The sequence below is a fragment of the Leptonychotes weddellii genome, chromosome 4 (assembly GCF_054177405.1).
Source record: "Leptonychotes weddellii isolate Sample4059 chromosome 4, ASM5417740v2, whole genome shotgun sequence".
In the NCBI taxonomy this organism is placed as follows: domain Eukaryota; kingdom Metazoa; phylum Chordata; class Mammalia; order Carnivora; family Phocidae; genus Leptonychotes; species Leptonychotes weddellii.
Genome location: NC_138372.1, coordinates 45,368,209 through 45,380,360, shown reverse-complemented (window position 1 = coordinate 45,380,360; position 12,152 = coordinate 45,368,209). Strand labels below are relative to the sequence as shown.

Here is a 12,152-nt window from a genome sequence, read left to right as displayed (position 1 = left end):
CATACTGTGGAAGAAGCCAAGATGCCTTTCAACAGATGAATGGATAAAGATGTGGTCCATATATACAATGGAATATTACTCAGCCATCAGAAAAGATGAATACCCAACTTTTACATCAACATGGGTGGGACTGGAGGAGATTATGCTAAGTGAAATAAGTCAAGCAGAGAAAGTCATTTATCATATGGTTTCACTCATATGTGGAACATAAGGAATAGCATGGAGGACATTAGGAGAAGGAAGGGAAAAATGGGGGGGAGGAATCAGAGGGGGAGACTAACCATGAAAGACTGTGGACTCTGGAAAACAAACTGAGGGTTTCAGAGGGGAGGTGGGGTCAGGGGATGGGTTAGCCCGGTGATGGGTATTAAGAAGGGTGAGAGCACTGGGTGTTATATGAAAACAATGAATCATGGAACACTACATCTAACTAACATAACATAAGAAAGAAAGAAAGAAAGAAAGAAAGAAAGAAAGAAAGAAAGAAAGAAACAAGCGTGTGGTGGCTGGAGTGTCCTAGCGAGGGGAAAGTCAGCTCTGCCAGGTGGACGGTTCCCAGATCTCGCATAGCTTTCATTTTATTTGAAGGAGGATGGGAAGCCACTTGAGAGTTTAAGCCAGGGAGGAAATAATCTGATTTACATTTTAAAAAGGTCCCTCCTGCTGTTGCACAGATTCTATAGGTGTGTGACACACGGCTCTTCAATACAGCATCACGACCCAGGGAGAGAACTTGTTCTTTATGGGTTTCTCTGTTAACACCTCGAAGGCATTTTATAGTTTACAAAGCATCTTTATATACCTCTTTCTTTTGATCTCCTGAGAAACGCTATGTGACTCATCGTCCCATAATTATTATGTTGCTGATGGAGAAACTGAGGCATGTAGAGGATGAGATTCTTCTTAGGCTGTGTGTCTTCCAAGGCAGACATTCGAAAAGGGGAGATTTTACATAAAGATCTGGACTTTTTTGCTTTTAAAAAATGAAGATGTGTCCCCACCTCACGGAGATGGTGAGCTGCTGAGGGATGGTCCTGTCCGATGACAGCTGCCCTCTCCCTTCCTGTGAAGCCAGATCCGCATCAACCCTTTCCTTCTCTGCTGACCCAGGCTGCATCTGAGTTCTAGACTCCCGCTCTCCTGTGTCCTCAGCCTGCTCTTTTGGCACCTCTTTAAAAGCCATTTTCCTCTTCCCTTATCAAATCTATTTGCAGAGAAGAGGGTGCACCCTCATTATCCCCAGCTGGGACCGTGAGCTTATTCCCCCAGGGGTTTAGCCCAGTACAACCTTTTTATAACATTGAGGTTGTTTGGGGTATGTGCTTTCGCTTAGAAATTCATGCAAAAGTTGCCTTCACTCTATAAGATGGCTACTTGAGATCCTGATAATAGGGAGAAAAATCCATGTTTATTCTATGCTTCCACTTTACTTTATGCTCTAGATGGCTGGGAGGCCCCCTAAAATTATATATAAAATTTTGTATTTGTATATATTTTTCTAGGGAGAGGATTTATTGCTTTATTCAGACTTTCAAAGACTAAAAATTTAGATTTTTTCATCTAAAAAAATGGGTTTATTGGGGCATCTGGGTGGCTCAGTCGGTTAAGCAACTGACTTTTGATTTTGGCTCAGGTCGTGATCTCGTGGCTGTGGGATTGAGCCCCACGTTGGGCTCCCTGCTCAACGGGGAGTCGGCTTCTCTCCCCTTCCCTCGGCTCCTCTCCCTGCTGTCTCTCATAATTACTACTGAGCTTGTAGAGCATTGGGTAAATGAGATGTGATACACGAAGTGCTTAGCTCAGTGTCTGGCACACAAGAGACATTCACTCAACAGTAGGAATTTCTATTGTCATTGCTGATGTTGGATCATTGTTGTTCACATTACATCTAAATGCCTGCTGTGGACTGAATTGTGTCCATATGTTGAAGCTTTGGCCCCTCTAGCCCCCAAGGTGACGACTGCATTTGGAGATAGGGCTTTTAGGAGGTTGTTAAGGTTAAATGAGGTCATAAGGGGGCGGTCCTCGCTTGAGAGGACTGGTGGTCTTAGAAGAAGAGGAGGAGAGAGCAATCTCTCTCTTCACACACAGGCATGGAGGAAAAGCCATGGGGGCACGCAGAAAGTGGCCATCTGCAAGGCAGAAAGGGAGCTCTTACCAGAGCCCAGCCATACTGGCACCCTGATCTCAGACTTCTTACCTCTGGAACTGTGAGAAAATCAGGTTCTGTTGTTTAAGCCACCTGGTCTACGGCATTTTGTTACGATAGCCCGAGCTAAGACAACGCCCAACCCCCTTCTTTCCTGAGCCAGTCCCTTCTAGAGCAGGGACAAAGGGGGACCCTATACTCTATCCCTGGGGGTGAGGTCGGATTGGAATTAGTCTTGCTGCTGTAGGGTCTAGATTCATTGCGCCTCAAATGTCCTGCTCGTTCACCAAGATGTAGCCTTTTTTTAAAATGACTGGTAGGCTGACCTGCGCTTTCAACTTAAGGCTGGTTTTTCTCATGGAGTTCTCCATTCCCCTGTTGACTGGCACATTATCCTCATCAGCCTTCTGAGGAAGCAATGTGATTTAATGATTAAAGATGTGGATTCCAGTCACTCTGCCTGGTTCGGAATCCCACTCAGCTGCTCACTACCTGTGGACCTTGGGCAAGTTACTTAATCCCTCTGTGCTTCAGTTTCCTCATTTGTAAAATGATGTTAATAATAGTGCCTATGTGAAGGGGCCACTGTCAGGATTAAATGATTTAATACATGGAAAGTGCTTGGAACAGTGTTTGGCACATATTAAACCCTGTAAATGCTAGCTGTTATTATAATTACTCATCTTGGGCTCTCACCCAAGTTTGGTTGGCCCCTTCCCCTGATGGTCTCAGACTTGTGTTTCCTATTAGAGCAGCTACTTGCTGGAGTCCTACTCCAGCTGGATGTATCGGGTACTTGATACTGACTATTACCTTGCCTAGAACCTCCAGCCACTGTAACCCACTCACTAGATCTGAACCCTTTGTGTACTGACTCGAATGTTGAATTATTCTTCCTTGTGATGTAATGCCCGACCTAACTCAGATCATAGGATGAAGATGTGAAATGAATGTTGATAACTTGAGGCCTTTCTCTGTTCCTAAATAATAATAATTAAAAAGGGGGGCACTGTTTATTGTATCTCTATATAGGGGCTCTTCTGCCAAGAGGACTTATGTATCATCCTGATTGGGGGGTGAGGGATGGAACAGAATTCAGTGGTTCTCAAGTGTGATGGTTAAGGATCAAAATCACTTGAGGAACTTATTACTAACCATGGATCTCTAGGTTCTACAACCAGGGCTCTTATTTTAGTAGGTCTGGGGTAGGGTCTGGAAAATTGTATTTTTTTTTAAGATTTTATTTATTTATTTGAGAGAGAGAGAGAGAGAGCACAAATAGGGGGGAGTGGCAGCTGGAGAGGGGGAAGCAGATTCACCGCTAAGCAGGGAGCCTGGACATGGGACATGATCCTAGGACCCCGGGATCATGACCTGAGCTGAAGGCAGATGCTTAACTGACTGAGCCACCCAGGCACCCAGGAAAATTGTATTTTTAATAAGCACCTCGGGTAGTTCTAATGCAGCTATTCAGCTGACTTGTATTTGAGAATTACTTGGCCAGATGTTCTTTCAAGGTCTCTTTGAGCCTTTGGCATGTGAGATTCCAGAATGAATATAAGGACTGGGGAAGATAAGGCAATAACTTAGAACTAGGTCCTACTTCCTTTTTTTTTTTTAAAAGATTTTATTTATTTATCTGAGACAGAGAGAATGAGAGACAGAGAGCACATGAGAGGGGGGAGGGTCAGAGGGAGAAGCAGGCTCCCCGCCGAGCAGGGAGCCCGATGCGGGACTCGATCCAGGGACTCCAGGATCATGACCTGAGCCGAAGGCAGTCGCTTAACCAACTGAGCCACCCAGGCGCCCGGTCCTACTTCCTTAAAGCATTTCCCAGGTCAATACCTGGCTGGTGAGACCACAACCAGGCATTCTTAGGTTAGGTTTTGTCTAGATTTTAATCTAAACAGGGAGCTAGATGTCTCTAGTTTATAGCAACTGGAGCATTCACTGTGATCATGTCAGAAAATGGAATTGCATAGTTAAGTTCTCATAGCTCAATTTACAAATAGCCATTTTCCAAAGGCTTTTAGCAATGCATTTTGGGAAGAGGCTGGAATGGCGGTCCCATTTAATTTACTATAAATTACCTTCTGGGCAAAATGGATAGCTGATGGCTATGGCAACGTTTATTTGCAAGAATATCTGTGGTGGCGAAGATCCTCTATGTACTAACTAGAATTTCAGAGTAGTTGGAATTAGAAGCATCCTTTTAGGGAAGACTTAAATCTTAGAAACGACCGCCTAGGAGATAAAATGCCATCCTCATGTATTCAGTGAAGACAGTTTGGGATTTGTTGAGAAAGCTAGCTGGTGTTGAAGAGGCTGTAGGCACGGCACATGAAAAGCCATCTTCCCTTTGACGAGCGCTTAATTTGGCCTTGCAAAGTGTATGAAGTGCAGGCATTTAATTTGTTTGACAGAAGTAAACCCAAAGCACCTCCTGTAATTCTGTGCCACAGGGTTTCACGAGTCTTACCACATGGTAGGCATAGTCTGGGAGTCTGTATTAAATAAGCTTCAAGTCAAAACACTAGTATGACAAAGGTCTGTTTTAATTAAAAGACACAAACCTCTCTCTTTGGAGCCGGGTGGACATAAAAGAGCGTACCATCCACCATCCTGTCCGACGGAACACTTGGCTCTTTCCGGTAAGAGGACCAAGATGCTTTGGGGCAGGCAGGTAGGAATCTGCCAGTGGGTCCTGCAATGTCTGGTGTTGCTGGCCACCTGTAACATTCTCTTTCCTCCAACAACGCTGGCTATCTGCCACAAGATCAATTATCTCTAGCTGAGACAGTAATGATCTAGTTTGCCACTTTTTTAATATTACATCTTAACAAACCAGAATTAGGAAACTCTACACAATTCACACACTTCGACATCCCCGTGCATTAATATCCAGCTGCTCAGAAATCAACCATAGTCATCAAGATTTTCTGCCTCGAGCATGTGAAGTGACCGTATTTTAATAATATATGAAATATTCCCCTCATCTGAGTATTCTGCGGCTCCCTGTCCTCTGCCGAAGCTTGGCTCTTTTTCCTACGAGGAGAGAGTAGCTCTGTATTCTTAGAAAAGTTTAAGAGACAGCACGGTCGGCTAGCTCTAACGTGAACTGCACGTATGGTTTCTTTTTGGAGATTGTATACTCTGACTTCCCATTTCCTATGACATGGCCCAATCTTCCCTTTCCACCTCCTCTTCTGCCACTTCCCTCCTCGTGCTTTTCTCTATGTTCCAGACAGCCTTCTTGAGTTTCTTCAAAACGTGATCTATTCTTCTACTCCAGGACCTTCAAAAGAGGGATCTCTCTACTGAGAAATTCGCCCCTGCCCCTTATCACTGGTCCCTATACCCCTGGGCCCCTTCCCCTAGTTCCTTCATTTGTTCATTCATTCATTCATTCATTCAACAAGTATTTACTGAGTGTCTATAAGTGCCAAACAATTGAGTTAATGAAACTGATTAAAGAACCCTCATAGACCTTACATTCTAGTTTAGAGGGGGTTACTCAGACCAAAATAGACATAATAAATGAGTAAATTGTATGTTAGAAGATGATAATTGAGGGGCGCCTGGGTGGCTCAGTCGGTTAAGCATCTGTCTTCAGCGCAGGTCGTGATCCCGGGGTCCTGGGATCGAGCCCGGCGTCGGGCTCCCTGCTCAGCGGGAGGCCTGCTTCTCCCTCTCCCACTCCCCCTGCTTTTGTTCCCTCTCTCGCTGTGTCTCTCTCTGTCAAATAAATAAATAAAATCTTTAAAAAAAAAAAGAAGATAATTGATATGGAAGAATAGGAAGGAGAAAGGTGTATGGAAAGTGCTTGCAAACTTAAAGAGGGTGGGGAAGAGAACTCCTTACTGATATGGTGAAATTTAATTAATTCTCAATTATTCTTAGAATTTAGCTTAAACTAACTTCTTTAGTGATGCCTTCCAGGCCAGATCAATCAGTGAGATTTCGAATGTGTAACTAGGTCATCCTCTGTTATGTGCTCTCATAATTCCTGATAGCTCTTAGTACAATTTGTAATTACATACTCATGTGATTATTTACTAAAGAATGTCCTGTCCGCTATATTGTAAGTTCCATGAAGGCAAGGATGAGATCCTTTCTGATTACTTTTCTGCCTTGAAAGGTAGCTCAAGACAAGTGCTCAATACAAATTTGTTAAAATGAATGCAAGACTCTGTGCAGTATGGATAAAAATGCACATTCAGACTATGTTATGAGAATCAACTGAGATGATGAATCATGAATGAATGATATGAACAATAATGAACAAGTCCTTTTTTATAAATTGCAAAGTTCTGGAAACATGCAGGCATTATTTCTGTGGAGGGAAGACCCTCTTGTATCAGCGTGGTTCTGTGTTCATTGATATTGTATGATCTGGAATCCCCTTTACAGAGGCAGTGTGGGTGAGTGGATAGGAGCATGGGAGCTGAAGCCAGACTGCCTGCGTTGATTCTTAGCTCTGCTGCTTACCTTGTGACCTCATTGTGCCTCTACTTTCTCATCAATAAAATGGGATGACAATGGTACCAACCTTACAGGGATGTTGCAGGATAAAATAATTACTATCTCTAAGGTGCTTAGAAGAAGGCCTGGCATATGGTAAATACTCAATAAACATTATCATGATTATGGTTGTTATTCTTATCTGCTTTCAACCGCAATTCAGGGATTTATCTATTGACTGAACTCTTTCTTGGTTTCTTCTTAGAGATAAACTAGTAATTCCTAGTTCAGTGATGTTTTCTTTAACATAAGTCAAAGAGTAAGGATGACTCTCAGACCCCATCCTGTAGGTTTTAGCATCAGTTCTGGTTCACCAATGACTTGTTTTATCTTCATGGTCCTTTTCCATTTGTCCTGGCAGATGGAAGTGAAACTAGAGTCATTGATGGCGGAGAACACCGGGTCCAAATCTGATTCTGTCACTTACTGGTGGAAAGACCATTGGCAAGATACTAAACACTTTAAGGTTCACACCCTCATCTATAAAATGGGACTCATAATTGCTCCCTTGCGGGGTTGATGTGAGGACCAAGTGAGATAATGTCCATGGAAGGCCAGCTCAGAAAGCAGTCATACAAATATCAGCTTGTCTCCTCTGCTCTTTGCTCAGGAACAAACATACATTTGAGGTTCTTTGTTTGTTTGTTTTTTAAGTAAGCTCTATACCCAACGTGGGGCTTGAACTTACAACTTGAGATCAAGAGTCATGTGCTCTACTGGCTGAGCCAGCAGGCACCCCACAAATTAAAAGGAACCTTCTGGAGACAAATGACACTGTGGTCTGTGATGAAGGCTCTGACAAGCGTTCTAAATCAGGAAGTCAAAGTCAACACATGTGGAACTCACTACCCATGAGTGTAAAATGATTCACATCACTGGCAGAGATCATCAATGCAATAAGCACAACGTTCGTGTGTTAACCTACAATGAGGAGGAAATAGTTATTTAAAAAGCATTATTTTTTAAGTGTCAAAAATGTATCAATTTATGTAGAACTAGCCAGCTAACTAGAAATGCCATATAAAAGGTACTTTGTGGATTGAGGAAAATTTTACAAAACAACTTATTATTGATTAGCAAATATTAGTTAGGAATATTTGTGATGTAATAGTCATAGGAATGAGGGAGACTTTTTCTGAATGTTCAAAGTTATTACCTGATGATTGCAATCATATATTACTCCAGGTTGTGTGCATGTGTGTGTGTGTGTGTGGTTGTGACAAAAATGAAAATAAGTCCAAAATGCTCCCTTCACATGAACAAAGATTTTAGATTTTCTTTTTTTCTCTCCTGGGTGTTTTTGCTAACCTTAACTGATGATTTTCACCTATTGTTCAGTTGCAAAATACGATTTTCAATAGGGTCAGAGTTAAACTCTTCAAATTACGTTCCACTTCAAAAGATCTCGTTTAGCTTCCAAGTCTTCTTTTTCCTCAGGTTTGGGATTTTTGATCAACAAATGTGTATTGAGGCACCACTGTGTAAGTGGCAGGCTCCCAGAATGGCTTTTCCAATGCCCTTGGTGTTCCAGATGTTGGATAAATTGTAAATCTATGAATCTGAAGTTAAAGCAGAATTAAAATTATGTGTGACCATGCACTGAACGCTTAGGAGGCAACATGCTGTTCGCCACTAGCAGCAGCAGAGTTGGGGGATTTATTTCTACTTATTGGCTTAAAATGTGAAATCTAGATGTGAGGAGGCCTAGCATACCTGTCCTTAGGGAATTGTCATGCCAAAGCTGCTCATCCTAATTCATCAGACATTCTTGCTTGCTTGGTGAACGCTCAAGCCATTCACTACTGTTTCAGTCTGTGCCTTTGATAGCACTTCATGGTCTATAAATTAAATTTGGCATTCAAGGCTCTTCACAGTATGGATCATGCTTACCTTTCAGGCCCTATTTCCTTTTGCTCCTCTGCTAGCTCAATGGTGCAGCTGAAACCAACTTTATGCTCTCCTTCATTCACTGAGTACCTAGTCTTGGCCAAACACTGCTTTATTGACTTAAAGGGATGTTTTATCTTCTCGATTTTTCTGGGAGGTAGTTATTGTTATCCCTACTACAGATGAAGATACTGAGGCTCAGAGACATCACATGATTTGTTCAAATTCATGGGCAATCATGTGGAGGAGTTGTTGTTTGCTTCCAAGTCTCTAATTTCAAAGCCACAGGGGGAAAGAGCTCTTTCCACCACGCTATAATGCTTTCCTCCTCAAAATACCTAACACTGGCTCATTCTGCTCCCTTCTCCCATGTGGTGGTAGGATAATGGTCCCCCAATGATGTCAATGTCACAATCCCTGCAACCTGTAATATGTTGCCTTCCATGGCAGAGGGGAATTCAGGTTGCAAATCAGCTGACTTGAATATAGGGAGATGATACTGGATTAACCAGGTGGATCCAATGTAATTGTGACGGTCCTTAAAAGTAGAAGGTGGGGGGGGGGCGGAGCCAAAGAGAAGACTCAGAGAAGGAGATCTGAGGATGGGAGAGCTGTCAGAGTCAAGCAGTGTTGCTGACTTGGAAGATGGAGAGTGGCACCAGGAACCATGGGCTGTAGGTAGCCTCTAGACGCAGGAAACACAAGGACATGGATTCTCATCCAGAGCCTCTCTTCTAGGGAACACAGCTCTGCAAACACCTTGATTTTTAGCCCGGGAAGATGCAGGTTGGACTTCTAACCTACAGAACTGTAAGGTAATATGTTTATGTTATTTAACCCACCCTAGTTTTGGTTATCTGTTATAGCAGCAGTAGGGAACAAATCCACTCCAAGCAGTATTCCTTTTCTGTGTACTTCAGCTGCTGCACATCATGCCCAAGGCTGAAATCCACCATTCCCCCCAACCCTCCTCACTCTCAAAGCCTGCTCTTGGGGAAGATACGAAGCTGACCCTGGTGAATTGTACTCTCCCAGACAGAACTGATAGAAACTGTCTAAACCAAGCTCCTCATCTCAGAGAGGTAGAATGACTTGTCCAAGTTCACACAGGTAGCAGTGTTAGGGCAAGAGCTCAAATCGGCAACTCCTGATTTCCACTTCTAACAGCTTATAAAGGAAACAATTTAAAAGCATCAGCATTTTTCTAGGGGTCAGTGCTCTGAGATTAATTATTAATCATCTGTGTCAGAATTTCCAGATCTAGCAAACAGATTGAATCCTTGCATATCACACTAAATACGTCTATGAAAAAACCTGTGACTATTGGAATTAACCTACCCACCACCATCCTGTTCACTCATTCATTCAACAAATAGGATATATTTGCCGTGTACTGAGCTCAGTCCTGAGAATTGAAAATGAGTAAAACACAGTCTGCGCCCATCAGAAACTCATGGTTTAGTGAGACTAGGGGAAGGCCAGGGGTGGGGAGAACAGATAAATAGGAACTACAATGTCTTGTGAGAAGTGATACGATAAAGTGAAGAAGCAGAGACACTAGGCAGCCTAAAAAAGGGGGCTTCAGTCAAGTTTGAGGCTTCTGGAGAAAACAGTGCTTTGGCCTTTGCTGGGTTTTGAAGCAAGTGTAGGAATTAACTTACAGAGAAGCAGAGAGCATTTCATTGTGGGACAGTAGGACTGGACTGGTCAGATTAGATAAATAAACCATGGAGTTTTCCTATTCTCCACCAAAGTTCCAAAGTCAGCTCAAAGAGTCGCTTGATAATCCATTCGATTCCAGAATGGTTCAGCTTCACTTGTGAATGAAGGCCCAGCCTTGGATGGTCAGTGTGTAGCACAGAGGAGTAGAAGGAACTATTAGACAGGGCTACCTACCGTCCTGTAGCCATTTCCCTTATGGCCACTAGGGTCCTCGTTCTGATGTGTAAGGCTGGATGTGCCTATTACCCTCAGAAGGCCTTTCCTTCCTGATGACTTGCTCCTCCTCCACCTCGGACAGGCAGTGCTTTAGCTACTCTTCACTTGCTCTGGTGGATGGATCTGCTCTGGTGGTTATATTGCCTGGAATGCTGTTAGCCCACCTTATTTGTCTGACACATTCCTATCACCTTTAAAACTCAGCTCCCACATCATTCTGCAAAACCTTCCCTGACTTCTCCTCCATGAATCAGCTCTGTCCTCCTCTGGGTTATCATGGTGTCTTGTACAAATCTCTTATTCATTGTGCACATTACATGAAATTAACTATTCATCTACCTCCCCCATTAGATTGGATGCTCCTAGAGAACATTTGTGTGTATTATTCATCTCTTTATTTCTAGCACATAATAGGGACTCAACAAATGTTTGTCAAATGACTGATTGACTAAATGAATGAAAGGCAGAAAGGCTTTCAGAATTTTCCAGAAGCTAACTCTTATAAAAAGGTGGATTAGGAGTCCTATAAGGAATTAGACTATCACATTCTGTAACGGATTGGTGCTAGCTGGGGAATGACAGTATGTCCAAAAGGTAATGAATTAAAACCTTGCTTTGGCATGTTCCCTTTTAGAAACGAAAGTAGTCTTTCAAGTGACTTAAAACATAGGCTTTAGTGAAAGTGTAAGAAAATATATGCAATTAGACTCCATCAATAATGTTGTCCCTGACTAATGTCTACATTTAAGGGAGTTTAATTGAATTATGAAAAAGACCTTTCTGATTTAACTGTCAGTCTGGTTGATCATGTATGTACACAAGCTGTTCATAGGGTGTTCTTTCAAGATTTCCAGACTCTCAGCCAACACAAAGATACAGAGAAATAGCAACACCCTGCTTAAGATGGGAGAGGGTGGTAGGTGAGTTCGAGAAAGCAGGGAAGCCAAAACAATTTAGGTAGGCCCACAGAAACAGAAATTCTGCAAAATGCTTTTCTTCTCCTCATTCATTCATTCAGAAAATATCAATTCAGCACACACCACATGCCAGGGACTGTGCTAGGTGCTGGCAATTCACTGGAGTGGAAAAGACAGACCTCAAATGCAAATACATATATATAATTATACATTATGTTTATATGTTTGTGTTCCCCCCACACCCAAGCTCAGAATGCCCTATCTTTTTTTTATTTGTTTATATAAATTCAACATCCTTGCAATAAGCAAGAAGTAAGGAATAATATTAAAAAAATGTGTTGAGTCTACTATGTGTCAGTGTGCTAGGTACCTGGGACACGAAAGTACCTTCAAAGAGCTTCTAGCTTTGGGGCGCCTGGGTGGCTCAGTCGTTAAGCGTCTGCCTTCGGCTCAGGTCATGATCCCAGGGTCCTGGGATCGAGTCCGGCATTGGGCTCCCTGCTCGGTGGGAAGCCTGCTTCTCCCTCTCCCCCTGCTTGTGTTCCCTCTCTTGCTATGTCTCTCTCTGTCAAATAAATAAAATCTTAAAAAAAAAAAAAAAGCTAGAAGCTCTTTTTTTTTTTTTTAAAGATTTTATTTATTTGTTTGAGAGAGAGAGATTGAGAGAACGAGTGGGAGGAAGGGCAAACGGAGAAGCAGACTCACAGCAGAGCAGGGAGTACGATACGGGACTCAATCCC

At 42.7% G+C, this 12,152-nt stretch overlaps 1 long non-coding RNA gene across 1 annotated transcript in view; it reads left to right on the top strand.

The window, feature by feature from the left end:
- The window catches only part of LOC115938733 (uncharacterized), a 145,402-nt gene that overhangs the window by 8,630 nt on the left and 124,620 nt on the right, over window positions 1-12,152 (top strand). The window contains exon 2 of the long non-coding RNA XR_014144513.1: window positions 9,296-9,372. This is a non-coding gene — a long non-coding RNA (uncharacterized LOC115938733). The remainder of the gene's footprint in view (window positions 1-9,295; window positions 9,373-12,152) is intronic.